Genomic DNA, 20,546 nt, shown 5'->3' with positions numbered 1-20,546 from the left:
TTCAAAATCGAACAGAATCGAGAACGGTGTTGACTAACGTATACATCACTAAATGTCAAATTTGGCCAAAGAAATGTACTAGCGGCCGTACCACGAAACTGAATGCATTATACAAAAGTGCATTCGTTCGATATTCGTGGCGTATTAACAAAGGATCACAAATATATCGTACCAAGTAAAAGCCGCAATGTATTACAAATCATGAAGCATACACTCGGTTGCATATTTGTTTTCTCGAAATTCATACGAAACCAAAATAATTGTTTTTAAAATAAATTATGCATCTTCTGATTACAAAATCACTTGCCCGTGGAAGAAAACGTTCCTTTTTACCCGTTTACACACAGTTATGGTGCTTTTGCGGTTTATAATGGCACACTTATGCATTTTTCACGTTTTCGACTGGTGTTTATCATGATAACAGTCGAGCGCGTTCTGAAGTGTAGCAGCGGCAACTAAGTGAATTCCACTTACTTTGGGCACACGAAGTATGTACACTTGCGGTGTCTATCTAGATATATGTCTGTGTTCACGAGACTGTTTCTAGATGTTACCCTGAGGCATCCATAATATACCAACCGATCAAACTTGAACACTTGCTTGCTCCCGGCGGCTAGACCTCCATGCATGAAAAAATCCATCTGAAGAAGGACTCTACTTTTACAAATTTCATGGTCGAGAATCGCTTGTGTGTTTCAAGCAGGTGATCTAAAAAGAGCGCCTTTATACGTACAGAGTACATGTTATAAAAGGGCCCAATTATACTTAGGGATAGGAGAGCGAGCGTCCAAGACAAGCTTACAAAAAATGTATTCGGAAAAATCTTTCAGAATTGTAAACATGTCGTCAGACCTTTGTCCTGTTATAATAAAGGGGCTTAATGGTGAAGATTTTCTGTTTTAAACATTACACATTTTCCATTGTTTTTAGTTGATCGATCACCAGACGGTTTTAGCTCATCCATCATCCGATCGGACAAAATAAAACGCTGGCATTGAAACAATAAATAACATTGAATACGTTTGACTGTAAAATATCTATTCTCGATTTTAATTGATTTGTTTCTGTCTTAAAATCTTAAAACTGCTAGCCGCATCTTTATCGTCGTCGTATAATTTTGATTTCACCGAACCGACTTTGAAGATTCTTTTACTAATTTATTGTCATTCATTTCTGGAAAGATTTTGGTTAAAGTTAAAGATAAAATAATAAACAACATATGTCTAAATCTGAAGGCTTTCTCTAGAGTTATGTCAGTTGTCGATGTTATCCCAAAAAAGGAAAATCGACTTAGGCCAAGCGGACCAGAATGAGATTACATCGTTTCAGTTTCAGTCATGTTTTTATTTTACGATTTCAATTTTAATAGCTGAACCCGGGTTTCCTCGTAGGAGATGGTTTAAGCAACAGTAGATTAGAGATTTAGAAAGATTTTCAATGATTGTGAACCTTTTTTGACTTAGACGTATCTATTTGAGGGAGCGAAAAGAGTTTTCTTCGATCTAGAAGTAGACAACCAGCAGAATTGGATGCCTGTTGTTTATTGTCGTCATCCCACCATTTTATCACCTTCTTTACTGGTTCCTAAGCACTTTTAAAATTTTGGATTGTATTAGACTTCCTTTTTTCTTCCACTGTTCTTACGTTGGTTCGTTGCGTCATCAATCCCATCAAGGTTCTCAAAACGAGAGGACGTGCACTCGGTTCATCTTCATGTAAAACTCAAACTTCACGTGATTTACTGTTTTTAAATGGTTAGATTTGCATATATGCGCCCTTTTTTATGGACTGTTTAATGGGAAGTGTTTTATACTGATTGTACTCTTTATTATCATTTTATTATTTTTCGTGACAGCCTTTCCTTTTCGTTTTCTACGTGTTAATAAATTAATATTGTCTGAGAGTTTTCTTTCTTTTTTTTCTTTCTTTCGCTAAAGTTATGTCACACGAATTATCCAATTCTAGCTGCAGCGAAAGATGCCTATAAGTACATTAAGACGTACTTTGGTCACAGATTACTTAATAGTTACTACGTAATAGATACATCACTCACACAAAATCGAAAATATCCACGCTATAATAGCCTACTAAATCTGAGTAATGACACCAGGCGCTCACTACGAGGAAAAAGGAGCTTAAGTACACGCACAGAGAGGTGAAAATGACGTTGCCCGTCGTATGCAGCAGTGTGGAGCCAAATGTTCATAAATGAAAGGCTTGTATGAGCGCTTGTGCCGACGTCGGTACACTCGGCGGTAGGCACTTATCGCGTAACCTTGAGTGAGTGACGGAGCCATGCTTTGGTTGTTATGACTAATACTACACTCTGACTTGTACGATGAGAAGATGATCCAGGTACATAACAGCGTACAGTCTTCATAGGGATATTTTCTTTCACCGTTAGCTATAGATATTGATACTAAATATTCAGAAAAATATACGTTACATAGAGAAATGTATTGTACTGGTACATTACTTAATAGTTACTACGTGATTTAGATTGTTAATATTTAAATTGATAATTAGTCTAGGTTACCACCTCTTTTTACTACTTTATCAAAGTTAACCAATTTTGCTGCCATTCCATGCGATTATTAATAATCTTGATCTTGTGATGGAATGTCTATGCCCCATCGATCTACTCTGCCCAGAACAAGAATAAACTGAATACGAAGTTCTTCCAATTATTTCCGAAACATTTCTCTTCATATAATATCACGAGAAGTTCCAGTGATTTTGCCTCCCAAAGGATATGTTACTTTAAGTTAGTGAATAGGTAGCATCGCCTTAGGGTTACGTTCAAAGGCGATGTGATTTACTAATTAGTTAACTACGTTTTGTGGTTTCGGTGAACTCTCAGTTCATTGTGAATATTCCATACGCTTGAAGATATAAATATATCTACAGGGAAACTTAATACGTCTACTACGTCTTTCTCTGCCTTTATCATCCATCACCTTCCTCAAAATTGCCAGAAAAATTGAAGTATCCCACACCCAAAATAGTTTTGTTTGCAAGTGGTGATTGTAACTAGTTCCGTAAATTATTTTGTTGACCTTTATATTTGAGATAAATTTCCATTTATAATAAAAATATAATCAAGCTTTTAAATGCCGCTAAAAAGAACCTCTAAAGTGGTCGACTTTGTTTAGAATAAAAATATGCATACATTTTTTATGGTATCAAGTGGCGCGGTGGACAAGTCGTGTGCTTAATGGTAAGCGACACGCCTATCCGTAACAGTTGCAGTGCCACTTAGAGCTTTACATCACTAACATTTGAGGGCCACTGCACCCGTCACCCTGAGACACAATTAACAAGTCCCATGTGCCTGTAATTTCACCAGGACACTTACCAATACATGCACATACAAGACATTGCGTCTGTCTCTGATTGAGATAGACAGAGATGGATTTCCACTAGCACAACCAATACATAAAACTTTAGCTTTCACTGTTAAAACAGGAGTCTTCAAAAATATATAATGTACATCATCAAGTTTACTATATTTGCCTAACTTGGAGATGGGAACATCCTATAAGATTCTACATATCAACGAGCAGATTTGGTAAAAATCTTTAATAAATAATAAGCCTTCATTCTAGTAAAATACCAAGTCCTAATTGTACATCGAGGCTATGAGAGAATATTAGCTGTGGCTAGCTTTTGTTTTGGCTATCATTAAGCTGAGTCAGCCTTTTTTGTGTCTGTGTTTGATCCTCTTTTTTGTCTGCCTATTTGTTCATGTTTAGTTAGTGACTTTACTGCAGTGCGTTTCTTTTCAATTTATTTATTAGTGTCACCAAAAACAGTTACACATTACAAATAATACATAACTAAGAAATAGTGCTTAATGAATAACCAGCACCGTTAATCACAGATTACTTATACAGTTTTCGGATTTCAGCAAATACTACTGTACTCCTAATTCAGTGGTGTTACCAACCACAAATAATGCCAACACTAAATAAGGAGTAGATAATTGTAATGTAATTATGGGGTTGTACACAGATGACCCTGTAATAGACACATCAATCGATGAGAGCATTTACTACGATTTTTTTTAAATCGAGAATTATTAATCAAAGTCAATGCATCCGTCCACCACAGAAACATCCTGTATACCCCGGGAGCAGTAGAATTCCTTGTGAAAGAGTTTGTCCAGGGTAGTACTGCCACCTTATCTATTTCTGCCGCCAAGCAGTAATGTCAGCATTAATGTGTTCCGGTTTTGAAAGGTAAGGGTGCTGGTGAAATTACAGGCACATGGGACTTGTCAACTTATGTCTCAGGATGACGGGCGCAGTGGTAGTGCCCCTCAGATCTTTGCAATTTAAAGCTCTGAGTGGCACTGTAACTGTTATGGACAGGCATGTAGCTTACCATCAGGTGCACGACTTGTTCGCCCTGTCACTTGATGTTAAAGAAAAAACAACCTCATACGTACTAATAGAAGTGCCTATAAAAAACTAACTGGTTTTTTTTAATATTTATTGATGAACTTCGACGGTTCAAGGGAATAAAGTGATTATAAATGTTGCACAATTTGCTTTTTTCCATATTTTGATTCAGCAACTTTGAAATTCTTTTTTCAGCATTTACATGCACGAGTCTTAATCACAAAATGATGGTGAATAATAACACTTACCATGCATTACCGAAAACATGATATACGATAATTACGCTAATATAGGGTGCACTGAAATGATGCCGTTATATTTTCGGGAAAAATTGGTTCGCAAAATAATATTATCCAAATAATAACACCGAAATTTTTGGGGAATAATCCACATACGTAACATAAGTAGTAGAACTCCTTGTGAAAGAGTTTACGCTAATGAAATTACAGGCACATGGGATTTGTCACCTTATGTCTCAGGATGACGGGCGCAGTGGCAGTGTCCCTTATATCTTTGCGATTTATGGCTCTGAGTCACTACAACTGTAATGGACAGGCGTGTCGCTTACTACGAGGCACACGACTTGTTCGACCCGTCATTTGATGTCATAAAAAGGCATATTTGTACGATTTAACGGACATTATTTATTTAAATTAAATACCAGTGTGTATTCTTTCCTTTTATGGCAGTTATGTTTGTTTATTTTTATGTTCATAATTTATAAGTCACATAATGACCTAAGTGGCCAAATCTTTATTTGGCAGTCTCCAGCAGCAGCCTCCAGATCTTTACGATGTACGGACTAACCACACACATAAGAGCCGTGCCCGGGAAGTGCTCTGTCAGGGGCTCAAAAAAAAAACGCTGCGTATATTTTGTACTGCGAAGTTCGCACAAACTAGCACGGCGCTGATATGTGTGGATAGTCCTTTAAAGCTCTGTGTGGCACTGCAACTGCTATGGATATTTGTGTGATACGCGAGGAGATAAGTGACAATTTCCCTTATCTCCATGCGTAGATACGACTTGTTCGTCCCTTCAATTGATCTTATAAAAAAGCCACTCCCGAGTAACATAAAAGTGCTTTGAATATGAAAATTAAACCACGTACAACTTCTTTCAGTCTAATTTTCACGCATCTCTAGATCTCGTCACAAATGATGAAGACGATTTTCTTTTGCTTTTTTTGAATTTTCGTGTGAAATTGAGATTTAATTTACGTCCATGTAATCACCAGCTTTGCTGTGAATGTCAGCAGCGGTAACTGTATTTCATAATAAATCCCCGCTTGTTCGTGCTCTGTAGTATCTTAATGTGTTTCTCGTATCTGCACCAGACTGCTATATTTTTTGCCGATGGTGGCTTTGTGTGGTGAATGTTTTTTTTTTTTTTTTTTTTTTTTTTTTAAAAAAAAAAAAAAAAAAAGGTCCAAAAAAATGTTAATAATTCGCCTATATTAGTACTTAATAATTAAGAATGACTTTGTCCTCTGTGCCAGAGTCCACATAATAGGACAATCGTACCTACTACTTATCATCTTCAGGATGCTGTTACTGCTGCCCCGCACTCTGTCCACAAGTGAGGCCGTTTTTTTGCGCCATACGGCATCGAAGCCGTCTGTGCGTGCTTCAACAAACATGGTGGAAGCACTACAGAAACGCGGCAGCCGCAACAGCACCCTGAAGGCGTTATTATATTGGACGCGCAGAGCATTGTAAGCCTTTTGAGTATATCCCACCCACAATATTCTCTTCGTTCGTTTATGTCTTCTGTAATTTTTGTTTTATAATATCGAATGGCGGGATGAACCAGTCGTGCAGCTGATGATGTGCACTCAGAGCTTTAAATCGCAAAGATCTGAGGGGCATTGAAACATTGCCCGTCACCCTGAGATATGAGATGACAAGTCCCACGTGCCTGTAATTTCACCAGTGCCCTTATCTTTCCGGCTTAACCAGAACACAGTAATGCTATCATTACTACTTGACGACAGAAACTGGTAAGGTGACAGTACTTTCACAAGTATCTTTTCTGCTACGAAATGAATTTTACTTGATCAATCGTAAGATGTTGTTTAGACAGTTTTGCATTTCTTTTTTATATTTCATATACTTCTGATTTTGTATGACATAGAGTTTTCGTGATTCAATACTAGAAATATTATTTCATTTTATTCATGTGTCGCTGTGTACAGTTTTAAATATGTACTAAAATTAATTTGTGTGAATTGATGCCCTATGATTGTACTACATTTGCTGTTTCATTATTTTTATTATGAATTTTAATATTGTAGAAACAAAAAAAGTCGATCTGTATCCAGAATGAAGATGCTGAGGATCGAACTCAGGTCTATCGCTTACAAAGCGAACGCTCTACCGCTGAGCTACATCTCCCATAGGAACATACGGCGAAAATGTTCAACACTACCGTCCCGTATCGATCTGAAAGCACTCAGTGGATATTTTTGTTTTTTTTCCTTTGTTGAACAAGTATGTGCTGATTGGTAATATTAACAATACAACAACTAAACGTTTAAATCATAGTCGACAGTTTTCGTTCATAGAGTTTTTGACGGTGACACACAGCTGCCAGTAATTCCGTTTCAAAGTTACACAGCACGTTATTATCATTAACCTTATACAGTCACAGATATAACATTAATACGAGGAATCAAAATAAACTAGCTGTTCTTGATAGTCGTCTTCAAAAAGTCACAAGTTCACACAAACAAAAACTTTATACTAAAGGTTATTATACAACTTCTGCGTACTTGGATGACAAAAATCCGTGGTAGTAACCCGTTTAGCTCATGGAGGTAGTCTCGATCTCTGAAAACAAAAAAAAATATTGTAAATGTTGAATGTGCTCAAATGTTATTTACAAAGGAGCAACCCCTAGAGTTTTTTGCTCATTCTTTTCAAGGGAATCTGCTTTACGAATGAGCGGTACAGTTTAACCAATGTGACGGTGTCAAGTGTAATAATGCTTACCTGTAAAGTAAAGATTATTTTGATTTTCATTTTTTGACATAGAATCTATTTAAGCTAGGACCTCGTAAAATAATACAAACAGACGTGATACAAGTGTTCATATCGTAACTTTCTTATTACTGTCATCTTCAGACCTGCTGATGAAGTAGTTGGTTATAATTTAGTAACTGTTGCTTCTCCATTAAAAAAAATCGACGCCGACGGTCCAAAAATAACAAGCGTAAATCGGAATTGAGGGTGTTAATTTATCTTAATTGTGATGGTTTTCTTAGTATGGACTTTAGCTGATCAAAGTATTTATATACGTAAGTAGATACTTGTAGACACACAACAGCCATATTATTTTTTTGCGACAATGATTTGTAGCAAATACTTAATAGAAAGTAATAATTTGTCACCAATTTACACAAATTTTAATAAATAATACGAATTGTCAAATGTAATCAGTTTCGAGAAATCTGGGATTTTGTTAATGCACACGTTTATAGCCTTGCAATAGGGAAACCCTGTATTACGGATACCATGTACACACAAACAGATAACCACAAATTATGAGAACTAAACGAAAGAAATAAATGTAGCATGATCACCGTTCAGACACACACACAGAGGCAGTTAAGGAGGCAGTTGTAGAAGGGTATGTCCACATTATTCTTTAGTTTAGCTAAATTATCTCCCCCAATTCCATACACTGATCACAATCACATTCACAGATAAGTAGTCTAACTGCATATAATGTAGTAGCACGGGTTGTATATTTGCAAGCCCCGCCACGCGCCTTGTACGGACGCACACATTTGCTTGTACTCACGCGGTTCTCGCGTTGCACAGCGCGGGGTTACACGCGCCGTTCTTTGTAGAATTGAAGCGTTCGCCTGGTTTTTAAAGATGATATCAAATAGTAGTCCTGCTTACCGTTGTGTTTATGGTTGCTTAAATAAGAGTGCCTCAAGTTGAGAATCAGAATGTTCAGCATTTCATTTCTATTTCGTAATCATACTCTGATAATCGAGGTACCAATAATGTTGGTTTAAAAATATCATACTGTGATGAATAACTTAATTTTGATAACCTAGGTATAATTATTTATGCTAAGATCGAACACTCAGAAAAAATCTTTCGATCCGGCCAGATTCGAACCGACGTCTTCTAGCATACCGCGTCAAACGCTATACCAACTAAGCAACGGAACGAGCCAGCGGACCTCACGAATTTTTCTATGACCTTGCGTCGTATCTTTGTATTTGGTTTTGAACGACTTTTTAGCCGTATCGCCATCTATGACAAATCTATGATATTTCGTCATCCAGTTAGATACCTGTACAGCTACCAGTCCCGGCTAAAGATGTCGCTATTCATTGTATTTACATTTTTATTGAATTGATAGTCAATTATTTTTATGTGAAATTACTGCACTACTTTGTTATAATTAATAATAAAGCAGACACTCAATATAGCCCCGCACTAGGGAAACCCTGTATCGCGGGTGCCAAGTGCACACACATAGGTAGACAACCACAAATTACACCCAAACTCACGAGAGAAATACATGTAGACCACACAAATATTTCTCCTGCCCCGGGAATCGAACCTGGGACCTCTGTGTGGCAGTCCGGCATGGTAACCGTTCGGCCACAGAGGCAGGTAAAAAGTAAAATTATTAATACAAAGATCGAACACTCAGAAAAAAGTCTTTCGATCCGGCCGGATTTGAACCGACGTCTTCTAGCATACCGTGCCAGACGCTACACCAACTAAGCCGGCCGGACCGAAGGACTTTTTTCTGAATGGTCTTTGTATTAATAATTATAACAAACTAGTAGAGTAATTTATTTTCACATGAAAATAATTGAATATCAATTCAATAAAAATGTATAGGTATAACTTAAATAATAATGTGACACACTATGCTCCGAATGAAAGGGCGGGCGGGAGTTGGATTTTTTATTATACGATGGTTCCAATCCTTGAATTACATACAAATATTAGCAGCAATACACTCACTGACGATATTGGAAAAAATAGCTATGACATTTGCACATTAAAAGTGTGACCAACCTTGGAATATGTGTGAAGATCTAGCAGTATTGGGCCATTTCGTTACACTTGTTTAGGAATCAAATCACAGATATAAATAAATCATCGTAATGTTCCACTTTGTGAACGTTAAAAAACCTAAGCGTTTAAAAAAAATTACTTTTCCGTTAATAGGCGTCCAAAAACCAGATTTAAATGGCCACCACATCAAAGCAAATGTAAAGTCTAATTTGGGTTTCACTGACATTGCATAACTGTGTATTTACTTAATATCTACGTAACTGGGTTAATGTACGATAAATGCTACACGAACTTAATAACGTTTAACTTAACGACAAAATTATTTCATCATTTTTTATTATATTCAATATAACAATCCGAAGGACGAAAACAAATCCTTCTCTAGCTCTGTCTCTGCATGCATACCATTATACCTGTCTCTCATTAGGGTAAACAAGACCACGAACCTCCACTTATTAGGCTCCTGACGAATCTTTTTTGCCTCAGTCTCTTCACATAAATCCGTTTATTCTTGGCACCTTTTACCTGGGCTTTCTCAAGGACATCCCCAATCTGAACGATATGTGTGCGAACGAGATATCTCCCCTCGCGCTTCCATTAATTTTATTTGTATAAAGTTGTGCTGTCAATATATTAATATCCATCCTTTCCATATTATCAAAACGTCGAAGCATTCCCTTTTATCCTGATTGATACATCAAGGAAAGTGGTAATCGTATCCGCTTATATAGTTATAAGTGGCAGATATAAAGATACCTACTAAGGAATTGCCTTAACATAGCTAATGCATTACCGAATGTGGGACATATGATCTATAATCTCCTGTGTCTATAATTCCGCTGAGTCTTTATTCCCTTCAATCGAAGTAGCTCTTCTTTATGGCAGAAGTAGGTAAGTGCCTACTTAAGAGGTTCTGCAGAGACTTTACCACTATTAAGCACCATTTTATCGCCTTTTTTAAATAGCTCATGATATGTTTCTACTTAAAACTAAGAACCTTACGCTACTCAACTATTGCACCACAAATCAATTTTCATTGCCTCATATTAACCCTGTAAACCGAACTCAAGATAAGCATTTGAAAATAGAAACTTTGATCTGGCTACCTAACACTTCAATCAATACAGTTATTTTAGTATTATCGGAATTTAATAAAACTGACATCTGCTTTGAACTTGTATGCTAGTATATCAGAGAGTTACTTAGGAATATTCGAATTGTTCCTCTTTGATGTTATTCAGACGGAAATATTTATTGATTCATAATTTTTTCATGCTAACAAATATTGAATTGAGGATCTCACAAAAGTGTTTCTAACAGTGTTTCTAAGGTGTTAAAACACACGAGCACTAAGTAGAGAACGAGAGACGCGCCTAATATCAAAGCATATCTAAAAATAGGACCAAAAAACAAAAAAATCAATTGTCTACTGCAATCCCCAAATGAAACCAAAAGGAAATTACGTCACAGACATTTTGCGCAATTTGATTTATAAATACCCTTACCAAATGAATGGCGGAATTATACATGATTTTTTTATTGCGTTTAAGCGACCATTTTGGTACCAAATTCGGGTAAATTGGATTGTACTAGTGAATTTTGAGCTGAATCTTATAGATCTGTTCTTACAAATAGGTTTTACTGCAGGGTGTTCCATAAGGAGCAAGAGGTACTTGCGCCATTGTCTTTTGTGAGGAGATATTTTAAGCCACAAATTATAAAAAATAAAGCTAACCGCTAGAAATAATTATTAATGAATATCATAAGTCGCATCATACCACCACACTACTAAAATCACAATAACTTTAGAATAAGTCCACTGTAATATAACATTTCTAGAATCAATTAGCTGTAAATGCCAGATATGCTGTTTAATAGGATGATGCTGTTACCGGCCGACAGACTAAACTAAATCAAACTACCAACGAATGGATTATTCCATAACCCTCGGTTTACAGCGAGATAGTGGCACGCTATTTCGTCTACAAACTGCCATGGCGTTATTACGTTTCCGTGGACCATAAAATGGTTATAAAACTCATTATCGGATTAACACGAATGCTATGCTCTGTTTAGTTTACAAGGCGAGTTGGTAATTGCTTTAGTAGCACTAAAAAAGGCAAGACGTGTGTAAGTCACGACAAATTTCAGATAATTAATTTCAAAAGCGAACCCAAAATTGTGACTCATGTAGGTCTCGGATGAAAGTGTGAGTGGCATCCTACACGGTAGTAATCAATTTCAATACAATTGGTGTTACTTAGATCTGTAAGAGTATCCGAATGTTATTTTGCATCTAGAAGGGCTGTGCTGAGCTGGATTAAATTTGCTTGACTTTAAACTGATAATGTAGTAGTTATAGGGCTACCAAAATGCAAGTAGGCGGGTTTACACAGACACACTCTTTATCACCACTATTCCATTATAAATCTGACTGCCGAGTTCAGGTATTCTCTACAGAGATGATTTAGACCATAGTCCGCTAGGAAGGCACAATGCAGGCTGGAGACATCCACGTGTTTTTAAAGGGCTGTGAACCTAATTCGACATGTAGGTTTTGTTACGATGTTTTCTTTTACCGTTAAAAGAGACGTATTGTTACTTAACATTCACAAATGTACGTAGCTAAGTATTTAAAGTCATAGGTTTCGCCATAGAATTCCAAGGGTCGACCTCTCAATTGAAAAGCAATCGTACTCCTACTATTCTATCATCGCTCTTCCTTGATAGTTTTTGTTTAGTTTCTTCGTGAACGTTAAAACTGAGTTACGAAAGCACCGTAAATGTCACTATGTTACATGCGAACGAATCATAAAATAAAGACGAAGTAATCGTCAGCCGTTAAACTCGACATTAAATTGTTAGTGACAAAGTTATTATCTTATTTGTACTATCTAGAACCGGAATAGTGTCGTCGTTGCAACGCTGCGGACCAATCATCGACGAGATTAGCAATAACCGAGGTGTTTATTGGTTTACATTTGGCGTTCCAATTTTGAAACGCTCACGGCGTCCGTATTTTGGTTTAATTTGTTTATTTAACGATGCGCTAATAGAGATACTCGACCTGTAAGGCTGAGTGTTACCTAGTGAAATTACATTTCTCTGTATTTATTTACTTGTACATTAAGGATTCCAAAACAAGAAATATTACTCTATATATAAACATTTTCTGAGTTTCAAACAATTTGTATACTTACGCGTTACAAATGTAGATATATTCGAATAAGTTAATTCTACATAGTTGCGCGCTTCCCCTGGCGTCTTTGGGTTTCAAAAACCATAGTCCATTACTAGACACGCATCTTCACTTAGGACAGAGTATCAAGCCTGGTATAGTGATATTAGCGAGAGCTCGGAATTGCATATGTAGTGGTGTGTCATTCGCTTAGAAACCACAAATACGAAATCACAAGTACAACCAGATTTTTTTATGTAAACACACAAATACCATTACATCATTTCCGAGTACTCGCTGATAATATTGTGTTTTGTATAGGTAGTATTTATTTTTTCTGTTTTTTCTTATGTTATGTTTTTAAAAATAACATGAATCACCTTCAAGATTATCGGTGTTCTGCTGTTCGATTTATACAGGCTGTATATTTGAAAGTAAGACATGTTCACACATGTCATAGTAAATCATGTTACAACTTAACATAGACTAAAATAAAATTAGGATATGGGATAGAATAAAAAATAAATCGACAAATATGTTTTGGAGTGTACACCGATTTTATAAACCGATTCCCTTTACGCTGGATGTCGAGTGCAATGGGAATACTACCAAGCGAGCGCCGAGTGAGACAGCAACAATAACAATGATTTCACATCTCCCTTCCTACTTTTTCGCGGGCTTAGGACCGACACAGCACCACATTTCTCTAGAAAATAAAAACTAAGTTACTCACCTACTTATTTATGTTATGATGGAAAAAACTGTTATCAAAATGATTACATTTTAGCTTATGTTAATTATTTTTTACTTGAACTATCATCGAAATGTTTTACGTACTAAAAAAGATAAGTTTATGATTTAGTAACCAGTTAACATTTAATAAGAATTGAGGTTTTTGGCGTAGTTAAAAATGTGAAATCAAGTTATTTACAATGAATTATTTTCTACTTATCCGGTCACGCGATACATGCAGCTGTAGCCGCACCTAGAGGTGCCGGTGATGATTTTATACCGATTTATCGGATATCGAAGTTTTAACAGGTAAAAGAACTAATACTAATTGCTATTTCGGTAACTACTCTAGCAAACCATAAAGTTTTTAATGCCTGGGTCTGTCATTTAAAAAAAATAAACAACTTCAAAAATACGTCACGACAATCGTGTGTGTTATTGTTTGGGCTGGTGATTTCGGTGTTTATTTATTGAAAACATACCGTAAGTAGCGTTTTCTAAGTTTACCCTGAATATAAATGTTTATAAACTATACTTTAAGGAGTAATTTCATGGTAAACGTTAGAACCACTCAAACGGAATATTATCATATATATCCAAGTACACCAAAAATTTCATTAGTGCTTTTTAAGTGCAGGATTTGCGGTATATTATTGCATTTTATTTGAGATGTTTTTGTTGGTAGTACGGAGGGTATTTATTTAGCAATGCAGAATAATAATTTTTATTTATAAAAACTTGTATTTAAACTGAATGCTTTTCTAATTTGCGAAACCAAATAGCCGCCATTTGCGGTAGGAGGAGCGCATCGCGTGAGCGGTTATTTACAGTTTATTTACACTTACGTGGTACGGAGCAAGTATTCAAAATGCCCACCGTTTTTCACAATGCATGGCATAGTCAAGCATGTCTAGCACGGCATAGTAAATTTTATTTTAAATTGTACAACACAAATACATTTTATCTCACAGTATAAAATGCTGAGATAATCCTCTAACGCAACACTTCGACACTGTTCACCTCCTACGCGTAAACTCCGATTTGGGAACATTTCAATAGCTTGCCATCACCACTTATTGCGTAAAGTCGCACTATCTCAGTCAATTCGATGTTAAAATAAATATCCAATTTGCGGCGATCGGGCGAGCGGAAGTACAAATAATTAACGTGTCTTCTTCATTAGACCAAGTTCGCGTGTGCACTGTCTCTGCTGCAAACAGCAATTTGGCGTATGCGCCCGCGCCCCCACCCCCGACCAGTGCTTTGTTTTACGCCGCCGTACCAGAGAACAAAGCCACGCCGCCGCCCGCCGCTGCGTCGCAGCAATAATAGTGATGTGCATAGATTTCGATAACTAATGTTGTTCACAAGTAGTAGTCGATAAAAAAAATTCAAACATATTTTTTTATAAAGTTTCAGTTCATTAGTTTATTATTTCTTTGGGTTCAGAATCAGGAATATAACGCACTCTATAAGTATGTCTCACTTTCAAACATACAGCCTGATAAATTAGTTTATATGCATCAACCCATACATGTCCCACTTCCGAGCATGGGTCTCCTATAAGCATACTGTATATAATATATAATACGCATACTGTGTATGATAATTTTTATTATCTTATCCGAAATCTCCTTTTTCTTGGTTTTACTGTGCATCTCTTACTCTCATCTTTCCTTCTTTCTTTTCTCCTTTTACCTATTCTGTGAAGTATATATAGCATCAACATTGAAAAATGTAATGTGCTGGCCATGTGAACATTTTGATGATCTATGTATACATTCTTTCTCTGCACAACTAAGCTTTCTCATTGCCAAGTTTGCTCTTCTATCTGAATTCCAAAGCACTTGATGTACACTTAAAGTCCCTTGAAAGTCTGGGAGGTTGTGAGGTATCAACATTTGTTTTTCCAACGTATAACATTAGCTTAATTTTGAATTCGATAAACACCTTTTTTTCATTCTCTTTAAGGTTGTTCACTAATGTTTGCATATCAGGAATGTCTTTATCTTGAGCAACAAGTTTATTAGCAATACCCTCCAGACACCCACCGATACCATCTGGTTCTCCTTTTCCACGACCACTCTGACTATACTTCCATTCCACTCATGTCAGGTTGGCGAGGTTCCAATGGATGCATAATATGATGAAGAACGTTTTCCTGTTTCGATATTGTGCAGATGGAGAAACTGGTTGAAAGTTAAGCGATCGAACTTGTGGGACTTCCATTTCCAAGAAGTTAAAAATTTGTTATAAGTGCTCCCATACTGCAACCGCGTCGTGTCGTAAAGATTCACTTACTGTATAAAACGATTGAGTGGTCGGAAGTCTATTTTTTTTAATGTAAATAACTGAAGTGTGCGGAGTAATCTGCTGTCGGCTACTCCTAAAATGTAAACTTTGTATTTCCCCTGCATATTTGCTTGAATAATTTTCACTGAAATCGAAGAAGATAGAATTACAGATTCTCGTAATGGATCCAAAATGTTTTGAATTTTTTATCTATTGGAACTACTATTGGAATTTCATTAAGCAAGGTTCTTTTCTTTTCGTAGTAATGTTTTTTGGAACTTGCACGACTAATTTCTTTCAGTGCTTTTTGCACATGAGGAGGCATTGCGTTTCACTTTAAAACCTTTCCTTCTATACTTCTGTCGATCTTTTTCTTTAAATATTTCATATAGAATTGGATCGCTTTTTATCCTCGCTTTTCTAGCGCGCTCTTTCAATTTCATGATCTCCAGTTTTTTCTTCCTATTTAGATTTTCCTTACCCATTTTTACCAGAAAGCAAGTAGTAATATAGAACTGTGAAAATCAATAATAATAACTAAATATTTATATGATAAAAATATATAATTCTTTGTTTTCATAAATAATGTGACTTCGGTGGAAGCTTTTCTGACTTCGGTGCAAGATTTTCTGAATTAGGTGGCATAAATTCCACAGAAGTCAAGCCCACGGGATTCAAAACAATATGCATTTTTAAAATATTACTCGAAAATGACAGCAATAGTAAAATCAATAAATTGTTACATATCTTAAAAAATATGACATACAACAATAAAATTTAGTTTCTCAAATGTCTATACCTATAACTTGGACCAAATCCACCGAATTACGTACTTGCCAGTAAAAAATCCAAAAATCGGCAACAAATCACCCGCCTGTTCTCTTCAGCCGCAGAGGCGTGACTGACGAATAACGCGAACGAATTACGATGCTTCTAAAATGTTTCAGTAGTGACGAGTAGCGTGATTCGTAACTACCACCGAATTCCTGCGTAAGCTTGGGACACGCAGGAAACTTGTTATTGTGATAAAGAATTGTCTAGTTTATTGCGAAATTCAGATTATACGTACTGGCAACTGACGTATTAAATGTGAACTAAAGTCTAATATTGAAATATGGGTTCAGTTTTGAGAAATATGACACTGCGTTGGATTCCGCGATTGGGACACGCCACTGTTGTTAGGTTTTAGGCGTTTCGGATTTTTTTCCATTAGAAAATTTTTGTGCTCTCCAATTAGCTTTCGGTCTATGATATCCACTGTAATTTTTTTTATACATTTTTGTTTTAATAAATATGTAGAGTTTTATGTGTGGACACGGAAAATTGCGACTTAGGAGAAATGCCCTTAAAAAAATGTTATTTAAAATCGAATAATTTCAGAGATAAATACGGACTGAATGACATTCATCCCTTGAAGTTTTTATGGATTTACTTTTTTTATAATATCAAGTGACAGGACGAACAAGTCGTGCGCCTGATGGTAAGATACACGCCTGTCCATTACTGTTGCAGTGCCACTCAGATCTGATCGTAGTGGCAGTGCCCCACTGCAAGTTGACAAGTCCCATGTGCCTGTAATTTCACCAGCACCCTTACCCTTCAAAACCGGAACGCACTAATGCTTACATTACTGCTTGCCGGCAGAAATAGGTAAGAAAGATTGTTTAAATTAGTAGACTGTCTGGGAAACCCAAGGGCATATACCTTTCCCAATGCATTAGCATAGCCATACTAAAGGGGTTCCCCTTTCTTGTTGTATCTTGTGAACTATTTGTATTCATAAAGTTTAATGGTATTTTTATTTATTAGAGTAGCATTTATTTATATATTTATCTATATTTTTTGTAAAAGTAATTTACTAGTTTGTTGTTATAATTGACTCAATGGTTATTTGATTTTTAGTTCGTGACTTAATCGTGTAAAAAACATATTTTATTTGCCTCGATTCGGCCGTGTTGCAACGTGTATAGTCTCGAAGGACTGAAGAGGCGGGTGTCAATATCTTCTAGCTGTGCGAGTTTTTCTAACTACCCGCACTCGTTCTGATTTTGTGCACTAGTATGCACAAATAAATGATATAGGTCTAGTGAAAACTCTAGTCTAGTACCGACACATAACACTCACGACATCCGGCGACTTGTCTTCTTGACTTGCTAATGCAGTCATCAGCACTGAAATTACGGTGTTTTTAATTTCAACAGCTTCACGTACGATTCTACTATAGTGATGACGTTCTGTAGAAAGGATCTTGGGATTACAAAGCCCAATTCAGTAGTATCAAACACCTGAACCCAGCAAATGCTCGGCTATTGCAGACTTATTGATTTGATGGTTCCTAACAGGCGCGGTGTGTTCTTTGACACTTTCCGATATGGTGCGTTTTGTCTGCCCAATATAGGAGCTCCTGTAACTCCAATCAATCTTATAAACGCCTGGAGATTGATAGATGATCTCATATGCCTCATCGCCTTGGGTAATGATTTAAACACAGTTTTTATACAGTACTTTTTTAGTACTGTACCGATTTTGTCCATTACCCCTTTCACGCAAGGCATTGCGAGCTTAAATCGACTTCACACTCAGGTAGAACGCTGCAGGGACACGGTGTGTAAATGGGGTTTCAGGGATGCTAGTTTAACCTAATGTGACTGCGGTGCCCCAACATAATCTATGCATCACTTACTGTTGCGCTCCTTGTGTCCTGATACGAGAGATGATCTCTACGCGGCCACGGTTGGCGCAGTTAAGGTAGCAACGTACTAATCAGGGTCAATATAGTCCAAATGGAAGAAGTACCGACACGATAAGAAGAAGAAGGCGTTAAGAAAAAAGCGGTCATTGCTTGTTGCCTTAAAACGTCAAGAAGTTTCCCTTTAGCTTTCCGCCGGGGTTGCCGGAAGAAGTGTATTCTTCAAGTTTTATCGCTCATCCAACAGAGCTAGGAAACGAGTCATCAGACCTTACGAATTTCTCTATCTTATCTTTGTTTTCTGGCTTTGACGACTTTTTTTGCCGTAGCTCCACCAGTGAGAAAATAAAGAAAGATTTCTTCACTCAGCTTCACTTATTTGAGCAGTTTTGTTATCGAGCTAGACATCGAAGCCAAATGGCAAACCACTCAACAATCATTGTTTATAACGTAACATTTTAACTATACCTGTATTTTATCACCAACCATTTTCCATTCGCAGACTACAAGTACTAAATAACCAGCGAAGTGCACATTTTTCTCGCAACAAATAGAAAAATGCAATGGAAACTTTACAAAAGCACTCGTGCAATGGACTTCAACGCTATCGTTGTGAATTGCACCAATTTTTCATCGACTTCAAAGGTTTATAAGTCACCTGTTTTTTAAATGTTTGTTGTGTATAATAAGGACGTATATAGTAAGATCATGCCGTAATTACTTAATATGAGTGTGGTACAAAACGATTAAATGTTTTGTGTTTGGTTGCGGTTGCTAACACTGTTAGACCAATTCTATTGAAGACTTAGAAGTGTAGACGTTATAATTATATAACCCATACCCTTGTCTCTAAAAGCAGCATGTGTTACTTCTAAGATATCTCCACATTAGACCATGTAGTATAGTAGACAAAATTAACACGTCAGTGACCTATTTCTATAGGCATTGACAACTATGAGAGAAATAAAAAGCATACTGAATAGAAAGGGGAAGTTAAAGTGTGATGAAAATGTAATACCAACCCATACGACTATGTTATTACATCTAACATCTAATGGAAGAAAAAATGAACGAGGAAGACATAATATAAATTATTTTCAGCATGAAAAAAGTTCGCTGTATTGTTGTTCTGAGGACAAGTTTGGTTTTAGACACTGAAGAATCATAATATTATTTATTATTTATTTATGGTATCCTGAGAAAACATTGTTTTCAGACCTTATCCACTTTTTTATATCAAGTGATGGGACAAGCATGTCGCGAGCCTTGTGATAAGCGACACGCCTATTTATAAGAATTGATTTGAAATAAATTGTACAATAGAATTTTTTTACGAAACTTGTAATACTCACTATTTGAATATAGGTCACAAAACAAAGACATGATCTGATAGCCCAGAGATCCATATAGGTTCCAACACTCCGCCTATAGCAGATTAGGATCTGTTTACAACGCCCAGTGAAGATCGTGCTTTAAGAAAGTAATCCTTAGGAAGGGCTAAGTGTTTGCTACCTGCTCTTCTTTCTTGTCATGATGTAGCTCGCGCAGAAATTCATAGCGCGTATATGTGTCGCCTTGAAATCAAATACCATTGCGCTCTGATTGTCGGCATAAAGAGCGAGAATGACAGCTTCTGCATCTTCACGCATTTACTATACTCCGCCTCAGTCGTCGACAGAGTAACATATCTTTGTGTACAGGCATATGTAACCAGAAGTCGATCTTCTGCTTGTTTAAGCCGCGAAGATTTCCAACGACGCAACTTTATCACGATGCAGATGTTCTCTCTGTTCGTCAAATTTATATTCTGCACACGGTACTTCGACAACACTCTAATATACGTATTGATAATTACATTAGAGTGTCCACGGCTAGAAGATCCTATGCAGTATGTAAGACAAATAAGGTCTGTACTTCCTTTGCTTAGAGGTTTTAGCATTTTAGGAGTGGGAGATTGTACAATTTTATAAATAAAAAATTAAATATAGTAAATGCATGTAAAAACACAAACAAAAATAAAATAAGTAAATGGCTTAAGGTACAGAATTACGACGAAACCGAAAGAGTACTTGAAATATTAACATAGTTATAAAATATGTACTACCTAATAACTTGTCTCGCGCCCGGGCAAGCAAACACACACGCACACACACACACACACACACGCACACGCACACGCACACGCACACGCACACGCACACGCACAC

At 36.6% G+C, this 20,546-nt stretch overlaps 1 protein-coding gene and 1 non-coding gene across 2 annotated transcripts in view; one reads left to right on the top strand and one right to left on the bottom strand.

Moving 5' to 3' along the window:
• Window positions 1–20,546, top strand: part of LOC113232290 (potassium voltage-gated channel subfamily C member 4-like) — a 520,425-nt gene that overhangs the window by 42,150 nt on the left and 457,729 nt on the right. The window lies entirely within an intron of this gene.
• On the bottom strand, window positions 6,723–6,793 carry Trnat-ugu. The gene has a single exon. It is a non-coding gene; the product is annotated as a tRNA-Thr (tRNA).

Source organism: Hyposmocoma kahamanoa, unplaced genomic scaffold (genome assembly GCF_003589595.1).
Source record: "Hyposmocoma kahamanoa isolate Upper Pololo Valley unplaced genomic scaffold, ASM358959v1 68, whole genome shotgun sequence".
Classification (NCBI taxonomy): domain Eukaryota; kingdom Metazoa; phylum Arthropoda; class Insecta; order Lepidoptera; family Cosmopterigidae; genus Hyposmocoma; species Hyposmocoma kahamanoa.
This window is presented reverse-complemented; position numbering and strand designations above follow the sequence as displayed.